The sequence below is a fragment of the Lissotriton vulgaris genome, chromosome 4_1, assembly GCF_964263255.1.
Source record: "Lissotriton vulgaris chromosome 4_1, aLisVul1.2, whole genome shotgun sequence".
NCBI classification, from domain to species: Eukaryota; Metazoa; Chordata; class Amphibia; order Caudata; family Salamandridae; genus Lissotriton; species Lissotriton vulgaris.
This window is the reverse complement of record NC_141691.1, coordinates 356,627,233-356,648,923: the sequence shown is the minus strand read 5'-3', so window position 1 is coordinate 356,648,923 and position 21,691 is coordinate 356,627,233. Positions and strand designations below refer to the sequence as shown.

The window sequence follows — 21,691 nt, the reverse complement described above, 5'->3', positions numbered from 1 at the left end:
CTACTGCATTGATTAGGGGTTTTAGGGACAAGTCACTGCAGATGATAACACCAAGGCTCTTTACAGAGATGACTCGACAGGTGGGGGGGGGGGGGGAGGGGGGGGGGGGGGGTGGGAGAGTCCCCAAGGAAGGAGGCCTGAAGCTGGAGTTCCAGGGGTTGGTGGGCCCCCCTGTAAGGACGAGCTAAGTTTTATCGGGGTTGAGCTTTAGTTGACTGGAGTACATCCATTTACTGATGGTAGTCATAGTAGATTGGAAATTACTAATGGAAGTGGAAGAGGAGTCTATATTGAATATCAACTGAAGGTCATCAGCGTAATTGAAAGTTGGGACAGGGCTATTACGCAGGGACACCATCAAGGATTGAATATATAAGTTGAAAAGGAGGGGTGATAGGGCTGAGCCCGGAGGGACCCCACTGGTCAGTTTTGTGTTCTCTGCCACAAAGTTGTCCAGCCTGACAGCCTGGAGCGACCGTGTAAAAAGGAGGTGATCCACTTAAGGGCCAGGCCCCTGATGCCAGCATTGGTGACACGGTCGATCAAGAGTTCATGATCAACTGTGTCGAAAGCCGCTGATAGATCTAAAAGCACCTGGGCCTGGGTGTCGTTCTTGTCAGCACCTCTCCTAAGTTCATCATGAAAACCAAGATGACCGATTCCGTGGAGTGGACAGGCCTGAAACCCGCCTGCTGGGGGTCGAGAAACTTGGAATGCTCAATAAATGAGCTAAGGCAGATCGTGACATGTGCTTCCAGAATTTTGCTAAGGTAAGGGAGCTGCGAGATAGGGTAAAAGTTGCTAGGCACTGAGGGGTCAGCATTAGGTTTCTTCAATATCAGGACAACAACAGCAAATTTAAACGTGTCTGGGACCTATGCCTGTTTTAAGGGAGTTATTAACCCCTTCCATGCTCATGACGAGCTCAGCTCGTCATGCAGTACACTGCTTGTGTGCTCATGACAAGCTGAGCTCGTCATGAACAATGGGAATCGATGATTGTCAGCATAGAGGGAGAATTGCTGTAGCATTGATGTGGTTAAGGAGTGAGAGCGGTGGATCGGGGCAGGTGAGAAAAGCCTCTTTTAGGATATGGGGAGGGCAGCGGTCATTTGGAGAGCCGGATCCCACTTTGTTCGGTAGGGTCAAGAATTCTTCTCTGGAGATCGGAGGGATTTGGTCAAGTGAGAAGGGATTTTTACAAGTTACGGGGAGGGTGGGAGGGGAGATGGGGATGGGGATATTCTCCTTAATCAGGGTGATTTTGTCAATGAAAAAGGAGTTCAGGGAGTCGCAAAGAGTTTGTGATGGGGCGGGTTTAGCCGTCACCCTATCAGGCTGTGCGAGCTCATTGACAATTGAGAAGATATCTTTAGCCTTGGTGGATGAGTTCATGATTTTTTGGGAGAAATAAGCAGATTTTGTTTGGAGGATGGAAGCTTTATAGTTTCTTAACATGGCTACATAAGCCGCTCTCTCCTCAGGGGCGTAGGAACGCCGCCAGAGGCGCTCTGCTTGTCTAAGCACCAGTTTTTCATTCTTTAGGTCATCGGAAAACCATCATTGAGTGTCATGGGGGCGCTTAAGAAGAATCTTCTTCAGAGGGGCTACCTTGTCGCTAGCTACTTCTAGCCAGCGATCAAGGTTGGCGGCCTGAAGGGAGATGGGGTCCGGTTCGTTAGGGGAGGTGGCTATTAAAGATGCATGAAAGTCATCCATGTTGGCCAGTTTCCAGTTTCTGGTTACAAAGTTGCCAGCTGGAGGCACCGGGGTGAAAGGCGTGTACGCCATAGTAAAGGAGATAAAAGCATGGTCGGACCATGTACATGGCGAGACTAGAGGGGGGGAGATTTCAATATTCGAGGTCCAGATCAGATCCAAAATGTGCCCCTTGGCATGAGTGGCCATGTGCACAGTGAAGTTCATGCCTAATAGAAGGTCTGTGAACTTGACCGAGGTGGCACTCTCGTGGGCATCGGAAGGCCAATAATTAAAATCGCCAAGAATGATGATCCTTGCATGATTTATGGCTAGCTGAGAGGTAAGTTCACCAAAGAGTTGAGGGAACAGGGGCATATGGTCGGGGGTCGATAGAAAAGAGCGCAGATAAAAGAAAATCTGGGAGAGTCAAATTTTACAATGAGGCTGTCAAAGTGAGGAGGGCTGTTAATCTGTAGGGAGTTGAATTTGTGTTTATGCAGGATGATGGCTGCTACACCACTGCCAGATTTACCTGATGCCCTGTTTGCATAAAGGATATAATAGCCGGTAGGTATTGCTGCCAGGATATCGGGATTAGAGTCAGCAGTTAGCCAGGTTTCAGACAGAAGTAAGATATCGGGTTTATCGGCATCAAGCAGCTGATAAATGTCAAGCTGATGCTTTACCAGGGAGCACGTGTTTAGGTAAATAATGGCCAAGGGGCCTGTTGCCTGAGTAGGAGAGGTAATAGGGACCAGTGGTTCATTATGCAAGGTTGAAGGTCCGGGCCCCATGTCCTGATAAGGGTGCTCGAGGTATGGGCCACTAAGGATTCAAAATCCCTTCTTTGTTCATGGCTAGCTTGGCGTTGGGGCTGATATCCCAGTTTCCCTGCAATTTGTGGAGTTCACGCGAGGTGTAGGAGATCAAATGGGCATTATGGCTGGCCCCTAGTCCCGGCCGGGCGTGGACGGGCGCAGACGGGCTTGCCTTTGGCGCTCGACGGCGCGCCCGCAGAACGCGTCCGCTGCGCGGTCTTGGCATGGGTTGAATAAATACCCATGGGGGGAGGGGTCAGGAGGGTGCGTGTCTCGCTCTCCCGGCTGCAGTGGACCGGGGTCGGAGCGGGAGGTGTGGGGCGTGATCAGGGGAATGGAGGCTTAGATGCAACAGGTATTTCCCAGTTTTAAAAATCAAAGTGCAAGTTTAAAACGTAAAGATAAACACACACGCGGACAACACAAGGATACGGCCATCACAATCAGCGCACAATGCTTCTGCAGTGCGTCGCGAAGGCTATGGACCTTATGTAGGATTGCTAGGAGACAGCGTCAGGAGGGGGCGTGTCTCGCTCTCCCCGGTCCGCCCTCCACTCAAACAGCAATCAGCTGCGGTGGACCGGGGTCTGAGCGGAAGGCGTGCGGTGTGATCAGGGGAATGGAGACTTGGTTACAACAGGTATTTCCCAGTTTTAAAAATCAAAGTGCAAGTGCAAGTTTAAAACGTAAAGATAAACACACACACGGACAACACAAGGATAAGGCCACCACAATCAGCGCACAATGCTTCTGCAGCGCGTCGCGAAGGCTATGGCCCTTATGTAGGATTGCTAGGAGACAGCGTTCTTTTTTTATAGATGGACAGAAAGTCCAACAAGTGGACAAGTTTTGCTATTTAGGGATCACTTTTGCCAGAGACAGAACATGGTCCCATGAGATATTAAATGTCCGGGCAAAAAGTGTCCACCGAGTCTTCAGATTTGCAGCTAAGTTAGGCAATAGATGTATTAGTGACATGACGCAGATCTACCAGTCCAAATGCGTTTCTATCACACTTTATAGTGCTGGGGTGTGGGGATATTATCCCGATAATTGTCTACAAATTGAGGAAAATAAGTTCCTCAAAAAACTGCTCTGTCTACCAACTTCAGCACCTACAGAGTTAATCCATAGGGAAGTCGGGATTAGCTATCTGTCGGATCTGATAGCCTTAAGGTTCTTATCGATCTGGAGATCCATATGGCAAAATGAAGAGACTGCTTTTAATAGATTAATAATTAAAGATTGCCTTGAATTGGATAACTATCTTATGATACCCTGGTTAAAGTATATTGTACATAGCTTCAAGGAAGTTTTTGATTTAAATATTCTGGATGACCTCAAAGCTGTAGCAGAGATGCCCAAAACAGTAATGAGGAATACGTTTCTGTCACACAGATTAAAGAGGCGCCTGAGCTACAGCGGGCAACTAACAACATGTATGTTTTATAATAGTTATACAGTATTTGAAGGTTTCCAGACATATTTATGCCAGGTAACAAGAACTTCACATAGATATGTTCTCACTAGATTAAGGTTCGGGCTGGCGCATCATTTGGTAGGTTTCACAAACCTCAAACAGCACCTGGCTGGTCCATGCCCTTGTAACAGCCACACCAAACAAAGTACTCTGCACTTTCTTCTTATATGTGATCTTTATATGAATTTTCGCATTGCTTTTTTAAAACCACTGTTTTTAAAATATGGTACTTTTAATGTGGATGCTGCGATGAAGTTGCTTTTTATAATGCAGGAACCAGATATTGGTTTCTTTACTGCAATTTTTATACTTAAATCAATTAATGCAAGAAAGAGCATGATATTTTAACTGCTGTTTTCAATGGTTTATCATCTCTGTATAGTGTTGTCTAAATTTGTATGCTGATGTATTTCCTTTTTTTATGTGCTCTTATGGTTGTTTTTACACGAACCGAATAAAGCTTATTGAAATGAAATGAAAAATGAATCTGCTAATTCATTAAATGATTTGAGGTCCGATTCGCAAAATTAGCTGTTTTATTTTTCTTAGTGGACAATTGGAGGATTTGTATGACGATTCCAGTTCCCAGGTTGATGTCATTTTTAGCTCTCACAAGATGGAATTTATTGAATCTTAATCAAACATGGCGTGGCGTTCAGATGACAAATAACCTCACTTAAATATTTAGTTTCTGGGAACTCTCTTGTCTCTTAGGTACATAAATATTATCATTTGGATACAATGACCCTCACCCTTCGAGGTGACATGCTTAAAATGACGGACCTTGCTCTACGTTGGGTTGTGTGTGCAATACCCAAAGGGCTCTAAATGGAGCTCTTTATGGAAATCCTTTTTAATTGTGGAAAAGCGAAGTGTTGCGGTGCCCCATTTTTAGATCAGGCATGTATTTATATGTAAAAAATATATCTGTGGTCAAAGTAAGTAGTCATAATTTATTACTCTCCCTTTACCACAGTAAGAATAACATAAATACACATGGACTTAATAGACTACAAACCCTACTGAGTTATATTATGGGTTGACATGTTTCGGGCCCAAGAACCATTATGGGTCGGTGGCAGTCATCAGGACCTGGAACAGAAAACCATGATTAAAAAAGGTCAGCCCCTTTCATATCCTTTATTCTTTACTAGCAGGGCCCACACTCATACAGTTTGTTTAGCAATCCCCTCTGATTAAGGCTAATGGTTACTTTGAACCCTTGTCAGTTTTGATATGATAAATAGACCCTATAACAACGGTTCTTTGGTCCCCATTTGGAATGATAATCTGGTGCTCTCTTAGTGACACCTTCATCTCAGGGTGTCACAAATGTCTTGCCTAAATGGAAGTGATTGTATCCCTGAGGATCTATGTGCTCAGTTTGAGGGCGACGAAATATAGTTCTGAATAGGTGGCTCTTTGCCTAGTTTAGCTAAATGTTCATTTTCCTGAGAAAAGCTTCAGAAACAGTTTATTGATGGTAGAAGTTTTGCCTGGATCACTTTCAAAAGTGGAGCAATTGCAGGGTCAGAGTGATTCATGGACAATCTTTTGAAGGCAAATTTTAGTGTTTTGCTGCGTTGTTTTTCAAAGATTGCATATGTGGCCAGATGAGGCCTTGTTCATAGAATTCTACCTACAGAAACATATAGATCTGCACAGTTATGATTGTGCTCCCCCTCCTAGGATCCACGTAATTCCACCGTTTTATTTTCCTCCAAAGAATATCGATCTTTTTAACTGTATTTTATTGATTTTCAAGAAAACAAAGAACATACAGTGCAAGAGGCCTAGTCCACATAAATTGCTCCAGCCATTACTTGAGAAAGGTTATGACAGTCATTATCATAATACAAGTCATCAATCATGAAGAAAAGAGAAAAAGGAGAAACCATTGGGCTACAAAGGTCATCGAAAATTTCAATTATGACATTAAATTAAACTGTGCCTACAAGCAAAATGTTCAATGAGCTGTGTTATACTTACACATTCGGTCGTCATAAATGATCAACAACATTACAATGTCCTCCAAATGTTACTATTTTCATTTTGTAGAGGTTTATCTCTAGTTTACGAACTATGCAATACAGGCTTAATTTGTTTGCGGAATGATGGAGATGAGACCAATTCTGGGCAGCTCCTGCAGGGTGTCATTGGCAAAGTGGATGTCAAGTGCTGGACGTCCACTTAGCTTGCTGGGACAAGCCCATGTGGTGGATAATGTTTTTGATGTCTGCCACATATAAATTAACAGAAGTGGTGTTGATACACAGTCCTGTCTTTTTGGTACACCCAACCCCTTTCCAACCCCACGTGGCCGTCGAGTATGATAGAACTGCGCCCACTCTCCTAGAAGTGGCACTGCACCAACCATACAAACGCCCCCGCCACGCCATTGACATCACCGAAAGATTGCGACCGGCCTGGGATGGACCACGGCCAACACAAAGATACTATTTGCTCCTCAATAACCTTGGCCAAAAACCCGCAAATGCCCCCATTAGAGGACCAAGGTGCCATAGTGTGAGCTCAGAGACTTGGCATCAACAGCTATGCAGATTTATACCGGGAGGAAGGAAGGTCATTGGGCCACCATACCCGATCGACACACCACCTCCTAATTTCTCTGACACACTGTTGTACCATAGTATACGGGGGGTCTGCCACCAGATGCACAGCACATTTCCGGACTCCCCTCTGGCCCTACAGGTCCTAGAGCACATACTCACCACTCCCCCTGCGCACAAGTTAATTACAAGACTCTACTCATCCATACAAACACACTGTCCAGTGAAAACACCAAAACACAGAGAACAATGGAAAGCTGAGTTGCATCCACAGATCACGGAAGAGCAATGGCGATTTAGCTGTGTGCAACTTGAGCAACTGTCCCCAAACTATAAACTCAGGTTAATCCATTTTAAATTCATAAATCAATACTACAGAACACCTACACAATTTTTTTGTATAGGCATTAGGCCAAACGCGGAGTGCTGGAGATGTCACACAGACCAGGCAACTTTTCTACACCTGGCCTGGGACTGTCCCCAGATTGCGTCACATTGAAAAGAGATCTTCAAAAAAATAAGTGAAATTCTCATAACACACATAGAGCCTAGAGCACTAGTGGGATTATTGGGATCTGTCAGGGACGCCCCGGCGGGGGGGTCCACAGGCTATTGGCTATGCTGTTACTATTGGTAAAACGCAGAGTCGCCATGAGGTGGGGTATAAGAAACCCTCCCCTGCTTAAAGACTGGATCCTTGATGTCACATTTTGTCAAGAACAACTCACTACCTTTCTGGAAATAATGCCTATTGGGGCTCGACCACGGGACATATGGGGTCCCTTTGTCACTTGGCTGAGGGCGTCATAAAAAAACGTACCGGAACCTAGCGAAACGTCCACTATTACTTAATTGCCTTCCTGGTTCACATGTTTGTCCTTCATGTACCTGAACTGATAATACCCAATATGATTTTCTGCATGACGACCTTTGATGTGAGAATTGTATGGTATACATATTAATTGTGTTATTTGTTCTTTATAAGAAATAACTGTACCACTTGCTTAATAAGTGCTTCAAAGACTGTGTATATCAAACTGCATGATTATGGAACTGCCAATAAAAACAAGTTTAATACATATATATATATATTCACTGAAAAAACCATAGGTTTCACACCAGTTATAGTTAGCTGGAAATTTTACTGACATAAAACCATTGAAATTTCCACGTTATAGTTAGTTGGACTCACTATAACTTGCGCGCCTACAATGCACTGCTGATGACGTCACATATTACATCACTCATGACATGGTCAGTGACATCACTCATGACAACACTGATGACACCATCCAGTGAATGTGTGTCTTTCTGAAAAATAAATATGTTTTATTTATGTATATGTAAAGGTCGATGGAAGAATAAATGTTTAAATAAGTGTCTAAATGGATTTTTTTTTAATTGATTGGTTAACTGGCTTATTAAGTGTATCTTAGTGAATACATATATTAGCGAGTAACTTTTAAATATTGAAATATATGTATCAGTGTTTCACTTTGTGTATAAGTGGCTGCATGAGTTGGTGACTGACTCACTGTTTGTATGTGTTTTGAAGACACCATATGTGTAGGATTGTAAGGGTGGATGAGTGTGTATATGTGTGTGTTAGTGAGTGAATGACTGTCTCACTAGTGTCTTTATTAGTAACGACATATGTTTTAATCTAGTATATGTGAGTATTGATGTATATAAGTAAGTATATGTGAGAGTGAGAGATTGTAAGAGTTCCTGTTTAAATAAGTATGTGTTTTTTTAAGTGATTGTTTATGAGAATAGGTATGTGTAAGTTTCCTTAGAGGTAATGTGCTAGTGTGTGTATACTTGTATATGCAAATAAATGGATGTTCAATAGTTTATTTGCATGTGTGAGTATGTGTGTGAGTAACTTTTGGATGACTGTCGGTGTGTAACTGGATGTATAGGTGTATCACTACATATGATGAGTGAGTATATGTATGAGTGACTATATTTTGAAAGTTTTTATTTATTTTGAAAGTTTTATATAGCGCGAACAAGATCTTTGCAGATATCAGAGCGCTTTACAAAGCATGGATACAAACAGGAGAGTGAATAACAGGCCATTAGGCATAGAGTAGTTGTAGGTAATAAGTGGGGTGGGGTAGGTACATGAGGGAGCATAGTAAAACAGGTACATCAATAATGATAATAGGTACATGAGGAGAACTGTTGGTGAATGAGTGGATGTGTATATAGATGGTGGAATTACTGAATTGGTTGTTGTAACTGGTATGGGTATCTCTATTTTTTTGAAAATGTTAGTTTCTATTTTTGAATATGTGTTTCAAGGGTTACATTACACTGAAAGGAGGTCTGTCACTCTGTCACAAGGATGGTGTCATCAGTGATGTCATGAGTGATGTCACTGACCATGTCATGAGTGATGTAATATGTGACGTCATCAGCAGTGCATTGCAGGCGTGCAAGTTATAGTGAGTCCAACTAACTATAACGTGGGAATTTCAATGGTTTTATGTCAGTAAAATTTCCAGCTAACTATAACTGGTGTGAAACCTATGGTTTTTTCAGTGAATTTAATAGGTTTTTTAAATGTTATTCCTAACTATAACTGGTGTGAAACCTATGGTTTTTTCAGTGAATTTTATAGGGTTTTTAAATGCTAATTCCTAACTATAACTGATGTGAAACCTATGGTTTTTTCAGTGAATTTCATAGGTTTTTAAAATGATAATTCCTAACTATAACTGGTGTGAAACCTATGGTTTTTTGAGTTTATTTTCATAGGTTTTTTAAATGCTAATTCCTAACTATATATAGGGCCTCAAACCTATGTTTTTTTCAGTGAATTTCAAAGGTTTTTTAATCGCAAATTTCTATTGCTATCAAATATAATATTTTTTATAATGAATCCTATATTGTATATTTATGTAATACTATTTTTATATGTATATTCATTTTTTTTTTGCCCTAGAGCGCTCCCGGTGCGCGTACCGGTGAGCGCACCGGAAAGCGCAGTCTTGCGGCGCGCCCCGGTGCGCGTACCGGTGAGCGTCCCGTTGGCGCTATTGCCGCGAACGAAAACATCATCGTGACGTATCGCATAGCTGCGTCCGCGTGATACACATGGCGTAAGCGCACCCGGAAGCACTCAAGCGCATACGATCGCGCTACGTAAGCGCCCCGGGGCGCGTAGCGTAAGCGCGTCGGGTCATGTGACCTGACAATAACACTTTTCATTGGTTCAGGACAATTTTGTTTTCCTAATGATGAAAGCCCCCACCTTTTTTCCTCATTCTCACTTTGTACTTTGAGTGAGGAAGACCTGTTTCCAAACCTATTAGTACCTATTTGTACTGAGAAATGGCTACAGTAGCAGCAGCAGCAGGAGCATCTCAGCCACCACCAAGAGGACCACCAGAACACCACAGTGGTGGAGATGAAGAAGAGGAGGAGGAGGAGGAGGAGGAGGAGGAGGAGGAGGAGGAGAGGAGGAGGAGGTTCCTGCCTGAAGATACTACCCCATATAAGCCAAAGGAGCACATTATCTGGGAGTTTTTTAAAATCCCAAAGGACCTCAAGAAAGTAAATGCGCCAAGGGTTACTTGTCTAATCTGTGGCACTGAACTTTCCAGGGGGAACCCTAACAAAAATTACTCTTTTGGCAACCACACCATGATTCGCCACATGCAACGCCAGCACCCTAACAACTATGCTGCGGCAGAGGTCAGAGAACTGACCAGAAACCCTCCCCAATCTTCTCCCAGCACCTCCAAAAGTAAGCAACCCACTCCATTGGGTCCAGAGACAAGGGAGATGGTCCCACACATATAAACGCAGTTTGGACAATACAAAATCGTTTGTATATTTTGTGGCAAAACAATTACCTAAGGTGAGCAAAGCATTAAGCTCATCAACCGTGCTGGTGACAACCACAACTGCCCAAAAAACCTTAATTTTCTCCTGATTTTTTTTGCTCCAGTTGAGCCGTTTACAATTCCCTGTTTTTTGTTTGTCCCCATAAAAATAACAAAAAATAAATAAAATTGTTCATAAAAGCCAAAAAAAGTACAAAAATGTTCAAAAAACAATAAAAAAATATAAAACAACAAAAAGAAGAAAAAACAGTTCTTTTTAGAACTTCCTCCAATTAATAAAAAAATGCTACTTTTTGAAAAAATCTGTCATTCTTTTTTTCCCCATGGTACGCTCCCCGGTGCGCGTACTGGGCGCTCCCCCGTGAAAATTGGAATTTTTTTTTTTTGCCCCGCGGGGCCCTTTTATGGCCCCCACATCAAACCTAGGTGGTCAGGGGTGGTCTACCCTGCCCCCTTTTGGTCATTTCCCACTTTGTTTTTGCCACCTCTTGTGTCTTGATCCTACCGAGACACAAGATGGCGGCCGCTCAGGACTGTTTGGAATGTTGACAGACACCCGAGAGCCAATCAGCTTTCCGCTCGCGAACTCGCGTAGCGCGCTTGGTGCGCGCCCCGGTGCGCGTACCGGGGCGCGCTTATAGATATATATATTTTTTTGAACCTAAATTACTCAAAATCCACTGGAGCACATATCTTGAGACATAGCAAAGGCACATCGGGCTACCAATCCCTACAATTCTGCCAAGTTTGGTGGAAATCCATTCAGCCGTTCGGGCTAAAAGTGAGTCCAACCGCCCTATGGAAATTAACATGGGGAAAACACGTTTTGGGACTCCCCTTTTATCTCGGCCCCCGCTTGACGAATCCCCCCCAAACTTTCAGGGAAGGAGCGGAGCACAGCGAGGCAAATTTGAGGAAAATTTCAGGCAGATTTCTCAACCGGCGCCAAAGTTATTCCCAATAGAATGTTGCGGATTCCCTATGGAAAACAATCCTAACTATAACTACCTACTGGCGACCGCCAGTAGGTAATAGTGTGTGTGTGATCAAGGCAGAAGGTGCTGCCGAAAGGCGTCATGGTGGAGTGCTTACATCGGTAATAAATAAATCTTAAGCACTTACTTGGGTCCACGCTCGGTTGTTTGGTGATGAAGCGGGAGAACGGGGATTCTTCATTATATATATATATATATATATATATATATATATATATATATATATATATATATATATATATATATATATATATATATACACAGTCCTGTTACAATATGTTACCTATGTAGATTTTGTTGTTACAATTGTGTTGTTTCCCAGTTTAATCTGAATCCAGTTATTTGAATACAAGATCATTATGCCTTGAATAATATTTCCGGGATTCGCTGCTTTAAGATTGTTATTTATAGTAGTTCTCTACGAATAGTATTAATTGCTTTTTTTACATCTATGATTCAAAAGTACAAGCTGTTTCCTCTTCTGACTGCATTTTAAGTTAAAACATCTAAAGCTAACATTTATTTAGTACCCTACACAACAGAAGCAAATTAAGGCAAGGGAAAGAGGACTAGTAAGCTAATAGAAAGAAAGAACAGACCACAATTTTTAGGAAAAGTGCTACTCCGGCAGACATCTTGAAACATTAGAAACAATAAGTAGAGGATACCCCAATTATCTATTCACTAGGCATAAGATTCATTAATAATCCTCAAATATGGAGGACAATTACCTAGAACTAGTAAGTAGGAACACTCATATCATAAAATACCCAGCCAAGATCTCCAAGAATGAGCCAAAAAATTCAAACACAAACTTATGAGGAAAAACCCGGACACCCTGATCTCTGACAATGCCTACTGCGCGGCTAATAGCTCCATCACAAAAGACTTGATTTTCTTCACTAGAAGAACAGCAAAATGGTGAAACACCGTTATAAAGATGTTGAATATAAAATCCTCAACTAACATCCCACATGGTACCAAATTCATGACCAAAGCATCACAGAGAATAAAAGCGGACCTTTACATAACTATATTCAAGAACGGAATAGTGATGATCCAAGCTTCCAACAACGATCTAGAAAAATTCGACGAGATATTCTCAACATTAAAAAGAAACGTAGAAAACTCAAGTCCAATACAACACAAAAGACCACTAACAGACTATTCAGTCACATCTAACATTACCACCATTGCTGGCAGTCCAACTAGAGAACACCGGGAACTGGCGCAACGTGAAGACACCATCCCACCACTACTTGTGGGTCCTATAGAAGATAACCCAGGCCCACGTGACTACACCACCACAATTAACACACTATCCGATGTTTTACTAGAATCAGATCAACCTTCGCAAACCGGAGACACAATTCAACCACAGCTCCAGAGACCACCAGAAGACTATCCAACCTCATACGTCTCAACCACCGCACCCAGCATTCCAACTAGAGATCTCAGGGAACCAGAACACCCCACACAACTAGAAAACACAATCAGAATAGAAATACCGTTGATATGGAATAACACAGAGAGAAAACAAAATGCCCGTAGCAACAGAGAGCCTACTCTGAGAGATGATGCAACCTTAGACAGCTTACTTACAGAATCAGACCACCCACCGCTACAAAAAGACATCTGCGAAGCATGAGACCCAACAACATTTGAGAACATTAATCAGAGAAAGGAAATGCATACACATCACGAGTACAAGGGTACAGATAATCACCACTTGGAAGAAATGAAGCCGCACATCAGTGCCAGAACATCTTATAGGAACAAATTACAAAAAGAAAAGCTGGAAATAGCTAACCCGGAAAGAACCGCCCATTCTATACCACTAAAATTATCTACACTAAGCTCTCCTACAGCGTTAGACTCCTCAATCAATACCTCAGGAACACAAAACAAAGATAGAGACTTAAACAAGCCAAACAATAGTAATATAATCAACCGTCACACGGGCAAGCAGAACAAGACCCAGATGAAAAACACTAAACTTAAACTGGGGAACAGAAAACGCAAACCTCTAAATGGGCAGAGGACCATTCCCAATACGTCACCCGGGTTCATGAGAAGAAAGATCACAGAGATCCAAACACAAATGAACAATCTCACACGGGATTTACGAAGCGCCCTCATAGGAATAGAAAGTCTTCGGGACATCACAGGAAACACCCACACAGAAATCGAACACATCCAAAAACTATTACATACATCTCTAGGTAAGGGCAAAAAGATGCTTATGCCAATTTCAGGAAGACAAAACAGACCAAATAGGATCCAGAACTTCCTAACCGAAGAAGAGACTCAAGCCTTAGTATACGAATATGAGTCTAAGGAGAACAGTAGAGGGGAGGAAATCAAAAGAGTGCCGATAGATGCCAATAGAATGCCAAAACGGAACAGAAAGAAACCTAATCCTAACAACCTGCAAAAAGTCCATCTGATCACCGAACCGCACAATATCAACTCATGTACAACAGAAAAATCCCTCAAATGCCTACTGCTGAACTGTCGATCCGCAGCTAAACATGCATCTGACATAGCTGACATCATTATTAACCAGGAGATAGACATAACAATCCTCACGGAAACATGGCTATCTGAATCGTCGTCCCCAATCTTGGACCTTCTGGTACCCCCCCGCTACAACATTGTGATACTTGACAGGCAAAAGAAGATAGGAGGTGGTATAGCCTGCATACACAGATCAGACATAGAAGTTAGCCAAATTCAAGCCGACCCTTTACAGGGTCTACATGCACTATACCACCCACCGGGAAACAACAACAATGTGACATTCATCGAGCAACTAATGGAGATAATCACGGCATACACTAACTCAGACGCAAACAACATATTTTTAGGTGATTTTAATCTACACTGGAACGACAACAACGACAAACAGGTCAACATCCTGAAAGACTTCTTAACCGATCTAAATCTATCCCAGGCATGCCTACAACCAACACATTCCAAGGGAGCAACACTGGACTGGATAATATCTAGAAAGGAAAATATCTCAAGTCTCGCAATAGAGCCATGCTATTGGTCGGACCACTATGCCATATCCTTCATGATACCTACATGGATGAAGACACAAACCATCCAACCAATCAAAACCAAAAGATGGATACGTAATACCAGAGACTCGAACATGGAACTTCTAACCGAAAGATGCAAGAAAGAACTAAACTTACCTCTCAACGTGCAAAATGTGGATGAGCTCACGAACCATTACACCACCTCTGTAACGAAAATTGTCAACTCCACCATGCCTCTAAAGTTGAAAAGAGTAACTGAGAAGGATAAAAACCCATGGTTCAATGGATCTTTGAACGAAGATAGACGAAAACTAAGATGTGCGGAAAGAAAATGGAGACAACACCCGTCATCCCCGGAGCTGAAATCCCTCAGAAGACTCAGAAAAGAGTACAACAAAAAGATCCTCAACGCAAAAATGGACTTTATTAGAAATGAACTACAAAATGCCAAACACAGACCACGGAAACTGTTTGAGATCATCAAACAACAATCAAATAAGCAAGCCAAATCTGCCCAAGAAGTAGTTAAAACGCAAATAAGCTGCGAAGAATTTTCCAACTTTTTCATAGACAAAGCCCACAAGCTGGAAAATGAACTTAAGATGGCAGCAGACAACCCTATCGACCGCACACAAGCACTCAACTTCACTACTCCAAAAGACGGGAAAGGGGAGATAAAAAACAAAGCACATTGGGACACCTTCAAATTATTGAATCAATACGACATTACCAAAACGTTAGCGGACATCAAACCCAACAACCACTAAAATGACCCACTTCCGGCAAAATGCCTAAAAGAAATCAACCATATCGTGATCCCTATTTGGACAGAAATCGTAAACGTCTCTCTTTTCCAGGGGATCCTTCCAGAATGCCTTAAAACTGGTCAAGTAGTACCAATCATCAAAAAACCTACAGCGGACCCAACAGACCCAAACAACTATCGTCCGGTGACCAACATTCCACTACTGGCCAAAGTATCGACAATTACTCTTTATTAGATGACTGCCAATCAGGATTCAGAACAGGTCACAGTACTGAAACAGCAATCCTACACATAGTCGATGATGCACTCCAAGCCCTAGATCAAAACCGATCTTGTCTCCTCATCCTCCTCGAATTATCTTCAGCATTTGATACAGTCAACCACGGAAAATTGCTGAACAGACTACAGGACAGGATGGGAATATCTGGCAAGGTACTGAAATGGTTTGAGTCCTTCCTACATAATAGAAGTCGGAGATTCCTGGTTACCCAATCTCTCTCACCTGCATGTCCAAACACAATAGGAGTACCTCAAGGATCCACACGATCTCCATCACTGTTTAATTTGTACATCGAACCCCTCACAGAAATTCTGCGAAATTCCAAAATATCTTACCACATGTATGCGGATGACACGCAGATCTACATCAAGATCGAGAACAGGGAAGACATCATCTTAATGAACTACACCCTCAAAATGACATTAAATTGGCTAACAACCAATCATCTGAAGCTAAACGCACAAAAAACTGAATTCTTACTCATCTCTCCACAAAAGAACCAATCAGAAATTAAGGAATGGACGAAAACTATCACAGCATTAAATTGCACGCCCACGCTAGTCGATTTGGCGAAATCACTGGGAATCATACTGGATGAGAATCTAGATATGAAAGCGAACATCAAAGCAATGGCAAAAAATGCCCGCTTTCATCTGAACTATTTAAGATAATGAAAGCATTTTTAATGGAGACGGATCTAAAACTTGCAGTTCAATCTCTGGTTATCTCGAGGATCGAATATGGATGCACTACATTAGCAGGCTTACCAAAAATCTCCACAGCACCGCTAAAAGCTTGCCTCAACACAGCAGCAAGACTGATCTCAGGAACAAGGAAATTTGACCATATATCCCCGCACCTGAAATCCTTAAATTGGCTACCCTACGAAGCTCGAATTCAGTTAAAAATGGCATGCATTACACACAAGGCGATTCATCACAACACACCAAAATACCTAGCTCAGAAAATTGAAATATCGAGTAGAAACAGACCGGCCAGGAAGACCAAGGAGCTGAGGCTGAGACCAGCCATCTTCAAGAAAAAGAAAACCTACGACAGAGCTTTTTCCGGAGCGGCCCCCAGAATTTGGAACTCTATCCCTCCGAACATTAAAAAAATTCCGAACACCGCAACACTTAAGAGGGAAGCAAAGATCTTCCTCATGAGCAAGTTCCTACCATAAATAATCAGGTCATCATCCAAGCCCGAATTAGAGAGGACTTCTCTACAACAGTCGGGAAGAAACTAGGAAACGGCCAAATCTATAAGGTTACTAGCGGTCGACATGATACTATTCCTGGACCCGATAAACACAAGAAACTATGAAAAGTCTTTAAAACATTATTATACAGGAGAATATATTTATTACCAATCCTACCTCAGTTCTTTGTATCCCACTATGTTTCTGTATTGTACATTACCTTTTTTACTCCTCGTTACCCTCCTTCTATATAGCATGAGAAGAAGGACACCTATGGAACTTCTCCTCTGTAGTTTCATTTTCTATTGTCATGTGAAGCGCTCTGATACCCAAGGGTCTTGTTCGCGCTATGCAAAACTTTAAATAAATAAATAAATAAATAACCAGGGGAGCAAGGCGTTTTCTGTTGTACATTTCTCTAGAAATATTTTGAGTCTATCTCCAGAATGTGAATCTATACGTAGTTGCAGGTTCTTGTTTGTTGCCATTTTGTGGATCGGATGCAAATATGATCCTTGCCAATAGATTCGTATTTTGCCAGAATTGCAGCAGCTCTCGAACAAGTACTGAAAAACCACTAAGCCAGTAACTTGGTTGCATCTTAGAAACTGCTGCTGGTACTGCGTTTGGCCTGTTGCTGCACCTTCCCTGCTATGCTTAACTGCATGAGTTCCTCCTCTGCTAAATTGGAGAGGCATCCTTTATATCTCCAGGGCAGTTAAAATTGCCTGAAAGAAGTTGTGTAGGTCAACCCCCATTATTCCCAGCAGCTTCTGAAGATTTATAAATTTCAATTCTATTTTCCTTTTGGGCTCGTCCGACACATATAATTATTTAACAATTGAACACCATTTTAGAGCATTTACATCATAAATGGCCGGAATACCACGGCAATTTGAAATCTAGTTGGCAAGGACCCAAAATTCTCTCGAGTTCAGAGACAGAGTGGTTTTGTGTAGGAATGCCCACTGTCTTTTTTTGTGCACGTTTTGCTTCCCAAATTATTATTTTTAATATATTTCCATTAGAGTTTATTTCTTTAAATAGGTTTTAATTTTTGTTTCTGGGCAAATTTGCCAGTTTTGATTTTCTTTCAAGTTTCCACATTTTCTAGAGAAAACCAGACTTTTTACCATTTCTTCCACTGCTGTGGGGTGTTCACTGTTTGTGGTAAATTTGAGACAGTTTTTAACGACACAGGGTTGTTTCGTTCCTCCTCTCCTATGATGTTCTTGTTGAAGTATACTTACTTGGATGGTGTTTTGGGCAGCCAAATATAAATCCACTCTTCCTAAACCAAGAGCCAATATAACTCTCTTTATAAAATGAAATCATTTTTTAAAAACAAATCATTAAAATGAACACAAGAACACCAAATGACCTTTTTTCATCTCAAGTAAAGTTAAATTTTAGACAATTTTCAAGACTAAATAATGTAACACGTTTCAAGGTTTCAATCTCCACCTGCAAATGAATATCTCCAAATTTCTACTAACACCTCAACAAATTTTAATCCAATATCAGAAGAATATCAGTCACCAATCTATTTTGCCTGGATAAAATTATTGAGAAATGTATTGCTGATCAACATACTGCAATTGTCGATGAGAAACGACTACTCTTCCCCATCAGTTAGGATTCTACAAAGGCTATAGCACAGATACAGCAACAATACAAAATAGTGGAGAAGGAACAATCCATGACTGAGAAAGGTAACACTAGTCTTCATGCCTTCTCAATTTTTCAGACGCCTTCAAAACTATCAACAATCCATATCATCATAATTAAGAGGCTGTTGGAGTACACTGGTGTATCACGACTAACACTACATGATAGCAGGCATAACGTTATTCTGGCAACAGTATGGGCACTGTGTTGCTAATCTCTTACCAGTTCAGGGCTGGAATCAGCTCTCATAGGTCTAGGCATGCCTGTTAATGTGGGGCCCGCCTGTACATGATGATGAGTGTCGGTACACCAGCTGACCATATCCTAAATAATGTCTCCCGCCTTGGGCGATGGGCTGCAGCTGCTTCTAGCTTGCATCTCATAGCAGTCCTGATACAGCAGAGTACTGCCTGAGTCGACAGCAAGCGTCTGGGTCTCTGCCTCTTGGTCTGGCGATGGGACAAATGTCCATTACGAAGCCCTCAACAAGGCCTGGTGACACTTGTCAGATTCAGCCCCCCTACCACACCGACCCTCTTAAATCACTGTGGGTTAGTCACAAATTCAGCTGATGCTCCCCTGCTCAGGATAGTCACACATTCAGCAATTGTAGCACTGCATGGGCTGACCACAACTTTGGCAGTTGCAGGCCCACACAGGCTGCTCCCAACTGCAGCAACCATAGTTAGCTGGCAGCGTATTTTCTTTTTTTTTCTTTTTATGGCACGTGCTTCAAATAAAAAATATAAAATCCTTGTACCGGCTTGCCAAGGTCAGATTTATTGGCTTTGCCAATGCTTGTATGTATTTATTCAATCACAAGTTAGGCTATAAAGTTTGTAGCCAAAGTTACTGTATTGATATTAAATTGATGTGCTGTTCTAGTTATGCTCAAATGGTTCTTCTATAAGGATATATGTTCATGTAGTTTAAACTAAGGGGAAAACGTGATACTGTTAGACAACATAGTAGGTTAATACACCTGGTGATTATCAGAGGTTTCAGTGTTGAAGACCAAGGTGTTTTGAGAGGTTCATGATGTTAGTAAAATATACATTTCTAAAGATGATTAACTGTTTATTATTACGTTTGCATTTAAGTAAAAATTATGGAGTTTGAAAGCGAAATAAAATTAATATTTTACACTTGGTGATTTTGAGGCAACATTTGCCAAGATGGGCTTTAGCCAAATTAGAGTTGTGTGCACAAGGATCACACAGATAGGTTCTTTTTTCAGTTTTATTTTCGTTGATATATAAAATTATTCCCCATCGCACAGCCCTTCAGCTAAAAAACACATTTCTGGACTTGATCTAGAAACATTTTTAGTTTATAAAAGGCATTGCTGATAAGGAACAATAGGCCAGATGCACGAAGATATTTTGCATTGGCAATCTCTGAGATTCGCAAATTCATTGGTTTTGTGACAAAGTGCATTTTCAAATTGCATTTTTCTACTGTAAAAATACATTTTAGAAGTTGGGAAACTTTTTTAGGGTTGTAAAATGGATTTTGCAATCTATACCAAATTCCAAATTGGTGGGGTTGTGGAAAAGACATTCTTCCAAATTGGTATTCAGCATGGGATATGCAAATGGTTTGCAATCACAATTCCGGTCACATGCCAGTGACCAATTACCAACTCCTAAAAATAATTAGTCACTGATTTGCAAAGAGGAAAGGGTCCTACTGTGACCTCTTCTCTTCTCTTCTACTCACTTGCCCTCACTGCCTCTGAGTTACGGTTGCGGCTGAAGGGAGAGTGACACTCTCGCCCTCTTTTAAAACACGCAAACACGGGCCCTGTCCTCTTGCCGCACCACTGCATAGCTCACATCCCCTTTCCATTTCGAGTTACTGAGATTATGGGGGACAGACTGATTTATTTCATACATCAAGGACACAATCTCCGTGCCTGACCTCAAGATGGCCGCCTCAATGGGTTGCTCCATAATGCTCTACTACTCCTGGACATTATAACTGGCCTACGACTTAGATCTTGATCACAGCCCTCTCCTGACCTTAATACTGCTCACCCTTCTGGACCTTTACATTGGGATCTTTCCTGTGACCATGGAGACTTAGCTATTTGACCAATGACCGGTGGAGCTACCTGATAGCTATTGAGGAGATGGGCTATGGACTCCCCCTCGGGCGTCACCTACCCAGGCGGACTTTGGGCAGACTTTCCTTAGTCTCTCCGTCATGCCCACCTCCCACCCCTACAACCCCCTCCCCCCCCTTCTCCTTTCTTTTCGTCTTCTTTGATGTTTTTCCGTGAAGACTTAGCTATTTGGCTGATGCACGGTGGAGCTACCTGATAGCTATTGAGGAGATGGGCTATGGACTTCCCCCTCGGCCCTGACCTACTCAGCTGGTCCTAGGACAGACGTTTCCTTCATCTCTCCTATGTATCTCCCCCTACTCTTTTTCCCTACCCCCTTACCTTTCTTCACTCCATGAACCTCGTCCTCTAAGCTGCCTAATTGTTTTCATTGGTATATTATGTAATTTGTAACAGATGTAATTGTTGCAACTTTGTGGAACCTTATGTAAAGCGCTCTGATACCTTCGGGTCTAGCCAGTGGTATATAAAACTCTTTCAATAAATAAATACATTCTGGAATTATGGAGGCAACCTCAGGTGCAAAAGCAAGTAGTCCAGGGGACCATTGCCTGCTTTCTCGCATGTTTTCACAACAGGAAACGTCCTTTTTTGAAGCAGCATCTTTTCCTTCGAGGAAGTCAAGCTACATTGGAAAAAATCTATTCTCATTTGGGAATGTAAACACTGCTGCATCCAAACACAGGGGGGGTCACAAAAAGCCTACTAATATTCATTAGGAAGCTCTTTCTGCGATCCCTGGCCAGCGGCAGCCGGCACGGATCTGGGGTGGTGAGGCAGAGGGCAGGGGGGTAAAATAAAAAATTCTCCTTGCCACGTTACTCCTCCGTCTCTCCTCCACATATCTCCCGGCCGGAACAGGAAGCAGCCAGGCTCCCCTAGGCTAATCACAACGTTGCTGCAACGTTGTGACTGGTCTGAGTGCCGTGGTTCAGCATGGAGATGGGGACTGGGAGCCTGGGAATGTTCTCCACCCAGGCTGTAATGCAGACGGCCGCCAAACATTCATGCGCTTTTACAGAGTGCCTACCACTCATCCCCCTGCTCTGAGAGATCTCTTAGTATATCTGGCACTGTGTGTTCTTAACAAGCCTCAGTGTCCATGAAGTTTGGGTACCATTTAAGATATGGAATTTTTGGTGCAAATAGGTTGATCCACACTGACAATTGTTTTTTTTCCTGTGTACCT

The 21,691-nt window shown here is 42.2% G+C and overlaps 1 protein-coding gene across 2 annotated transcripts in view; it reads right to left on the bottom strand.

Annotated features, from left to right (window-relative positions):
• The window catches only part of LRCH2 (leucine rich repeats and calponin homology domain containing 2), a 927,979-nt gene that overhangs the window by 202,689 nt on the left and 703,599 nt on the right, over nt 1-21,691 (bottom strand). The window lies entirely within an intron of this gene.